The sequence below is a fragment of the Salvelinus alpinus genome, chromosome 16, assembly GCF_045679555.1.
Source record: "Salvelinus alpinus chromosome 16, SLU_Salpinus.1, whole genome shotgun sequence".
NCBI lineage: Eukaryota > Metazoa > Chordata > Actinopteri > Salmoniformes > Salmonidae > Salvelinus > Salvelinus alpinus.
Genome location: NC_092101.1, coordinates 21,029,887 through 21,039,276, shown reverse-complemented (window position 1 = coordinate 21,039,276; position 9,390 = coordinate 21,029,887).

The window sequence follows — 9,390 nt, the reverse complement described above, 5'->3', positions numbered from 1 at the left end:
TACTTTTCCCCTTAAGCTCAGTGAACCATTCACATTTATCTTTAATTCAGAATGATCTGATAAGCATCTGAAATCAGAACCTGATTTGTCAATCAAGATTGTTAAGCCACTTTTCTGCTCTGTCATTCGCATTTATTTTTAATCTCAAATTAAAATAAAGGCTTAGGTAATAACATTGAGACAATACCACAATGGTGTCGTTTAGCACTATCATGGCAGTAGCTTGCCTGTGTTCTAGCCCAGTCGGAGGTGTTGCATCATGATGGCTAATCCACACAGCCACTCATACTCCGCCATCAGAGACAATAATAATAGGGTCATATGAATTTGGAAATACTCTACAAGTTATTTCCCTTCAGCTTTCTCATTCCCACTGAAACACATTGCTATCCTATGTGCTTTCACAAAGATTACAAATGGGATGAAAATGTAGCATTTACACTTAACAGTACAAACATACTCTTTTCATAACCCGGATCAGGGGAAAGCTTTTGTTCGTGTGATGTACAGTATGTGTGCATCTTCAGTTGTGAGCTCTGCAGAGAGTGGAAAGAAAGGCAGCTGTCAGCTCTGTGGAGGGATAGAGAATTACCAGCATGCTGAGAGGGAGGGCCACAGCTATAGTAAAATGGGGATGAATGACCCATTCCAGTGCACTAAACGTAGCTAAACACAGAGCTGTGGAAACAGTGCCCAGACTTCCCTCAACCTACCAACACCTCAGTCACCATGATGCACCCCATCATATGATCGGCATCGTTGTTGTCAACACCTCCATCACCGTCATCTACTGGTTCTTTGTCCTCACAGAGGCCTTCCATAGAAAGAAAGAGTATAACTGACCTTACAGAGTTGTACTGCTCAGAGTAGATAGCTTCTGTGTTTCCTGTTTTGTCTGGGGGAAATGCTCAGTCCTCCACAGCTCCTGCCATTGGAGCACAGTTTTACACATAGGTAATGCATTTCTTTGAAACTGATAAACAAATATATTTCTGGATATAATTAACTGTATTTTTAACATTATATGAGGAGTTTTCTGACTCACAGTTAAGGCTGTGACCTTGTCTTGCCTCTGGCATTTTGGTGTTGAAGCTTATCTCCGGATTGGGTAGAGATTTAATCATACACACAATGCAGAGTGAAAAAAGCAGAAATCTCTTTTTTTCACTTGGTGTGTCATCTTATGGATACCAGATGATTAGTTACTACTGCTCAGATAAGGAGAGGAAAATTAACCAAATACAGCCTTAGATCAGGGAAACAATACAGGGAAGTGTATGGACTGTAGCGAAACAGCCAAAGGAATCTTTGTCTGCAGCTGAACCCAACAAGGTATTTTGCATCTCTGTTTTCCACGTTCTACAGTGTCAAAATGTGTAATTTGTTTACTGGTGCTACATTTGTTCACTCAACATATAATCAACAGGCTATGTATGATGCAGAATAATGTGGAAAGTAACTGTCTGTGCTCATTACACATCATCCAATATGTTTTCAATTAATTCCAATTGTATCCTTCTACTCTGCCAATTATATGATAATCAGTAATTGGCCTATTTATGGAGAATGTCCTACTAAATTGATACATATCTATTTTGACACATCTAAAAGACTTTCCATCAAACATGATTTGGTGGAAACCAGGTTTATATGAAATCTGTCAGAGAAAGGATGCCATTGACTACTCATGGTCATACTCATTCACAGCCATCATTCTAGTCTGACAGGAAACACCCTTGAGGATTAATTAGGTCTAGGTGTCAAAGGTTATGAGGGACACAGACTTATTTAGAGTTAGACACAGAGGAGTGACTCGACTCTTCAGTCCAGTTTCACTCAAAGCTCAGGTGGAGTAGAGCTACTGACCCTGTTGCTGACAAGAGGGACTCCAGTCCTCTCTGCCAGGCTAGCCTCACACAGCAGACAGAGACAGCTTGTTGTCTCAAGTTTTCTGCAAGAAGATCAAGATGCACCCAACCCTGAGGAGGTTGTCCTAGTCGGAGTGAGTAATGCCTTTACTGACTAGAGAGAAGGCTTTAGGTTCATTTCTAGGTTTTGCTAATGCTTTTGCTGTCAGTAATCTGCTTTTGATGAGGGAGAGTGGCTCATGTAGTACTTGTGTAGTATTCTAGTCAGTGATGTTACAGCTAATGCTAAACTAGCCTGAACTGTTGGGAGGCAGTATTCAGTATTCTGTTGGGAGGCGGTATTCAGTCTCGACTGCCTCAGCTCTGTTGGGAGGCGGTATTCAGTCCCGACTACCTCAGCTCTGTTGGGAGGCGGTATTCAGTCCCGACTGCCTCAGCTCTGTTGGGAGGCGGTATTCAGTCTCGACTGCCTCAGCTCTGTTGGGAGGCGGTATTCAGTCTCGACTGCCTCAGCTCTGTTGGGAGGCGGTATTCAGTCTCGACAGCCTCAGCTCTGTTGCGAGGCGTTATTCAGTCTCGGCAGCCTCAGCTCTGTTGCGAGGCGGTATTCAGTCTCGACACCCTCAGCTCTGTTGCGAGGCGGTATTCAGTCTCGACAGCCTCAGCTCTGTTGCGAGGCGGTATTCAGTCTCGACTGCCTCAGCTCTGTTGCGAGGCGGTATTCAGTCTCGACAGCCTCAGCTCTGTTGGGAGGCAGTATTCCGTCTCGACAGCCTCAGCTGTTGGGAGGCAGTATTCAGTCTCGACCGCCTCAGCTCTGTTGCGAGGCAGTACTCAGTATTTTACGTGACATCAGTCTCCTCAGTCTGAGAGAACTCTTTCTGCACTTAGGTTGCATGAGGAAACTTCAACAGTGTTTTTACATGTACTTACTTCAGACACCTCCACATTTCATCTTACAGTCACTCTCTCGTTCCTGTGTCTTATTTAATTCCATCTCCCCCACCTCATTAAGGGACATGATTTGGAGGGAAGTTGCTCTCCGGAAAGACAGGGCAGTGTCACAGGATGATATTTCCGGGCAAATGAGGAATGCATAACTGAATGGTGGGATGGGTGGGAAGAGGGGAGCTGATTAATAGCACTTTAAGCCTCTTTGTCCATAACTGAAGTCAGAACAAATATTTACCTACCAACTACTCAACATTACAAATAGCAACATATTCTCTGAAAATCAGACGTCTTTGTCAGTGGACTTCAGGGAAGTTCATTATGGGAATGAAGATATCCTTCGTCACAACAGATGTACTGTATGTTCCCCTTATTTGATCTTTCATTTTGAGAGTTTCTGCCCTGAAAAAAAGATACTGCTACCTCCCTTATTCTCTTATTCTCTCGTCTTACCAGCCATAAGGCTCAGTATGAAGAATATACTGGACATGGGCCGCACAGACCAAGTCTCCATTCAGTTCATTGTTCTTTTCTTTGTAAAATAATCTTTCCACGAGATATCGTTCCATGGTGTTTTTCACCAACATGGTCAATTCATTCTCATATACCCCTAATCAACGTCCCCTTTCAACTAATTCAATTTGCGGATGGATTCCTCACAGACCAGAATACTTTGTACCACGGAGCGTCCTGGGGCCCAGACCCAGCCTATTGCCAGATGGGGAGAGGTGTGGATCCGCCCCAGGACCTATAACCCCGGGCAGCTCCTACAGGCCGTGGAGAAAGATGATCTCTACTTTGTTTGCCTACGTCGCCTCTTCCCGGGATGCCTTTCACATGCCCTCTCATATGCTCTATGTCATAGTGGTAGTAGTGTCCTGCTATGCCATCCTAGGACACCTGATCAATGACTTGTACCATGACTTGGCAGGTAAAGTGGGATGATCACATGAGAGAAACAGGCAGGCAGGCAGACATCTTTGTAATCTGATTAATCCATCCAGAGTCCTTTCACTGTGACTCACCATTGATACTCGGCTTTCAGTTCACCTTCACACTTTGTAGCCTCAATCTGAAGCCATGGAACAGGCATGTCAGCTGGATCTGTGGATTAAGAGGGCTAGTTAAGGCTGCTTTTCAGTCAAAAACACATACATGTAAAGGTGTAGTAGTGACTGAGTTTGTTCTTATTTCCATATGAGAAATGTGTACATGCCAAACACAAACTGTCATTATGTGCACACAGACTGGGTCTGAGGAAGGTGCGTGTGACCGCAAGGGAGTGGAGAAGGAGGAAAAACTGCCGTCGAGGCGAAAAGGTGGATGACCATCAGAATAGTAGACGAGGGGAAGGGGATCCTTACAATGGTCAAATCTCCTAGCATATACAAGCAAAGACAACCTTCTTCTGAAGAAAACAGACCCACAGCTTTTTCAGTCAGTTGGGGTCAGAAGAACATTTTGCATAAGGTCCCCTGATAACAATTCACTGTCCACTCTATTCTGCTCTCTCCTCTGTCCTCAGTTCCTGCCAGGTTGGCTCAGCTACATCCCATCTTTGTTACTACCAATCATCTAATCCTGTTTTTATACAAATGAAATGAAACTGCAACCCAATCCATTTTTTAACAATGTAATTTAAGCATCAGATGCATAAACTAAGATACTGTATGTACAAACAATTCTACTGTATTATAATGTCTGTACTGTATAGGAAAACAAGTGTAGACAGTTTGAACAATCCAACAGTGCAGAAACATTCATTTGTGCCAGTGCTCTGAGATTTTCCATTTCCTTTTGACCCCAGAGAAATAACAGTTGAATCTTTACTATAAGATGTCAGCTGACATAACACCATGGGATTGAGCAGAACCTGAACCAGAACACATCCCTTTTGCGAGTGTAGAGCTATATGTGCTGCTGTAACGCTGTAGACGTAAATACATCTGTTTTCCTGAGGTGGCCAAAGAGGATGACCCTCGTTCCAATAAAGGAAGGACTAAACCTGTGTCTGTCTATGTGTATATCTGCTTTATCCCCTCATCCCGATCCTCCATTATCATGTGGCGCTAAACTAAGCCAGTCTGACTCAGAGACAGGGCAGGGGAGAATAAGGCCTCAGCCTCAGCAGCTCAGGGACTTAGCAAGGACACACAAGGTCACACAAGACGTGCTGTCATTACCTACCATTCTGGTCTAGGACCACTATAGTACATAGAGGTGAGCAGCTCTGTAAGAGTAGTCTGGTAGGTCACTACAGCATTGGATATCAATATATGTTTTGGCATTAGAGGAGTTTGGTTGATTGGAATTCTTCCATTGCCCAATAAAGGCCAGGATTATTACAGATCTCAGATGAAACGGTGGGTTGACAGAGGGGTCTTGGTAAAACGATTATTGTCAGACATGCTTAACAGTAATACTTACTGACAAAACATACAAAAATAAAGGAACCATACCCCCTATCTTGCTTTTGGAACTATGGATAAAAGCCCTCTCCGGCGACACAACCACCTCTCTCTCTTTTGGAGATGTGGGTGGAACCTCTGGCCTAATTTGCGCTTTTTGTTTTCCAATCCTAAATCCAGGCTCAGAGAACTGACCTTGACCTGGCCCATACAGTACGTCACTAAGTACATTAGCTCGCGTGGGTCTCTTTGCAGTCAATGCAATCTGGGACTAGAGCACTCCTGCAGCCATGGCAACCTCATGCTGCGTGGTACCCAGCACAAGGGCTGCAGTGGGTTGACATGTAATACATCTAAAATAACAGTGGGAGAGAAGATTGATGAGCGAGATCAATTGATGGTTGTTTTCGAAGATTGGAGATTACTGTTGGAAATTAATAAAGCCTGCCAAATTAGGAAGCGGTGAAAAAAAACATTGATACTGGTAGGTACACATGTAGTTCTTATTTGAAAAAATCTTTGATATACATTACCTATAAAGAAATGTAATGTATACATTATACTGAATTGACTGTCAATATACTCAGCATACTACTTCAAGCACGTCTTTGTGTATGGACAGGTAGACCAGATGGCAACATCAATGAGGCTGCCACACTCCCCTTGAAGAAGAGTGGAGGTAGACTAGAGTGAGGGGACAATGGACCATAACTTGGACTATGGGGAACCACAAGAGGAGGAGGTGTTCTTTGAGAACTACAAGCCTCCCTCTCGGGACGCTATCACCCTGCCCAACTATGTTATCTATCTGTTCCTAGCATCGGTGGTGGCTCTGATCGCCCTGTACGCCATCATCAGGCACCTCATCAAAGAGCTGATTCATGACCTAGCAGGTACAGCTACCACTACACTCCCACACCACACTGAAGCCAACTGGATGCACTGTTTGTCTTGTGTCAGTCAGCAATGAAATGACGAGAATATTATCAAAATATCATAATCAAATTATAAGAAATTATCATTCGGTAGCTGACTACAAACATACAGTCTTGATTTCACTGAATTGAATATCTCTGTTAAAAATAATTTTGCCATATTGTGTTCTCCCCACCTCCCTTTGTAGACTACCTGTTTGGGGTACAGCCTGACGAGGAGGTGGTTAACCCCTGGGAGTGTAAGGACAAGTTCCAGGTGGACTGGTGTCCAGAGACCAACGCTGAGCTGGAGGCTATGGTCAAGGCGGAGGAGATCCACTGCCTGATGGAGGGCAACAAGAACATGCCTGCCATCTGGGTCATCTCAGATGGACGTGAGCCACGGCCCCCGCGCACGGGCCCCAGGGTCGCCTTCGGCAGGATGAGCTAGCTACAAAGGGGCAGACACACCGACTCAGACTGCTAGGGACAAGGCTGGGTACAGCAACGTGGCAGATGCACTGTAAACTGTAAGCCAAAAGAGATATACTGTGTTGTAATCATGTACTCATTACTGCATTACACAATAATCTCCACATGCTGGCAGCATGCCAAGAGCTTCATAAGTGACCGGTCCTTGTTGTATTGTTAGTGTTTAGACTAGGCCTTTAGATCTCCTTTTGACCATATGAAGAGGAAATGCTTTCAGGACTTTCAACTGTGAGCTATGTTGTTGAACACGTTTATTCCGTATGGTTTCCGATTTTAAACCATTTCTCTCACAAATACTCTTGTTTTCTATTTATTGCACATGTATTTTACACAATATTACACATTTGCATGCTATCCAGTAAACACATGGCATGATCGTTACTGAAAGCTGGTTTCAGGAACAAATGAAAAGTCATGAGTTTGGAGTGGACACACCTTTCAGGCAATAAAATCTGCTGGTATCATTGGCAACATGGTGCAATCTGGTTGCTCTCTGTGCTGTATACTGCACTTTGACCTCACAGGACGTTACCAGTCCAGAAGGAGTAGTCCAGAAGGAGTATCGTGACAGTGAACAGGTTCTACACAACACCAACCTCAGAGGCCTCCTGGGATAAACAAGGATTCATAATGTCTCTCCACAAAACTTTCCTGGTCTGCTTATTACTGGCTGTTTGTGTTAACCAGGCCCAGAGTGGTAAGCCAAACGGTAAGTCATCATCGTTGATCAATCATACTGGCTAGATATTGATGCAAAGCACTGTGTTTAACAACAGTTATGTCATAATAACCTCACCTTGCACCTTCCCTCTGAGGTCGGCATTATGTTACAGCTGTGAACACTGTTAGTCAGTACTAGCCAGCGATGCTTAACTCTTCGTTCAAATATCTTACATCATCATGATAATATACAGTCCACATACTACAACACTATCAATGGTGTGGTATCAATGAACAAATCAGAGTTTTCTGGTCAATACATAACTATTTATTCCTTATATAGGAGGCTTACGGCTCACTACATCCAAGGGTGGGACCCTGCAGCCTTGGCTTGTTGGTCTGGCTGCTGTAGTGGGATTCCTCTTCATCGTCTTCGTCATCCTTATTGCACAAAGGCTTTTCTTCAAGAAGGACAAGTAAGTACCACAGAGGTGATAACCTAAATGTACTGCACCTGCATATATTCTGTGTACTTACATGGTATTGGTGACACTTGTTGTAAAGTGGAATGACAAGAATAAATATCTAAGCAAAAATAATCTCCTTAACCTTAGAGATCCTATTAAATTACTATTCAAATTCCTAATTCTATGTCCTAAACATTGTTTTGACCATTCAGTACATAAAATTATTTAGCTTATTGTTGTTCTGCTATACTATTGTCTTATCAGTGCAGGCTACTAGCCATCTGCCAAGGTAATATTCAGCCAGTGACTACAATGACAAGTCCACAGAGATGACCAGAGGTGCCTTGTGTAACAGGCACCAGCAACCTGACTCCAGTGGTTTAAAGTACTTTAGTAAAAATACTTTAAAGTACTACTTAGGTCGTTTTTTGTGGTATCTGTACTTTACTATTTATATTTGTCAACTTTTACATTTATTTCACTACATTCCTGAATAAAATTATTAACTTTTTACTCCATACATTTTCCCTGACACCCAAAAGTACTCGTTACATTTTGAATGCTTAGCAGGACAAGAAAATGGTGAAATTCACACACTTATCAAGAGAACATCCCTGGTCATCCCTACTACCTCAGGCTCACTAAACATAAATGCTTTGTTTGTAAATATGTCTGAGTGTTGGAGCATGCCCCTGGTTCTCCGTAAATAAAATAAAAAACAAGTAATATGGTGCTGTTTGGTTTAATTAATAAGCAATTTGAAATGATTTATACTTTTACTTTTTATACTTATGTAAATTTGAGCAATTACATTTACTTTTGATACTTAAGTATATTTAAAAATAAATACTTCTAGACTTTTACTCAAGTAGGATTTTACTGGGTGACTTTCACTTGAGGCATTTTTTAAAACTCAAGTATGACAATTGGATACTTTTCCACTACTGCCTGACTCTTTACTGATGTAATATTTTCATACTTTAATATTGTGACCTCCCGTTGTCCTTAACTAACTTACCAGGATCTCACAAACAAGTGTATTTTCTTATGAAATGTTCAACTGCTGCAGTCCTAGACAGAAGGCTATCAAACTACACACGCTCATTGTAAAGCCCATGTTTTTGTCTTGCAGAGAGGAAGATGGTGGTTGGTATGAGAACCCTGCTGTAGAAATGGAAGCTGGAAAGGCCAGTGAGGTTAAACAAACCAGCCTATAGAGAGACCACCACTTCTCCTGCACATGCATTTCTTTCAACTCTATGATTGTCATATCCTATGTTTGTGCAATTAAACAAATTAAGAAAATATTGCCTGTTTACTGTGCAAACAAGATAACTCTTAACAGGATCTGTTTTATTGTTGGCAAAAAGAATTGTTGTGCAGTCACAGTGTTGGCTGTATTTTATTGTAATGAATGACATGTTGATGGTAACAATAGTGATTTTGTCTCATTTAGTAACCAATACTTTTACACTAACAGAAACTAGTGATTTTACTTATACTACCAATAGATGGAACTGGATTCTCTTTTTCCATTTAGAACTCAATAGACCTACAGTACTACACAAATTGTTTAGGGGAGAGTGGAGTAAGTTGAGCCACCCTTGTTTCTAGGAAACCATACACAATT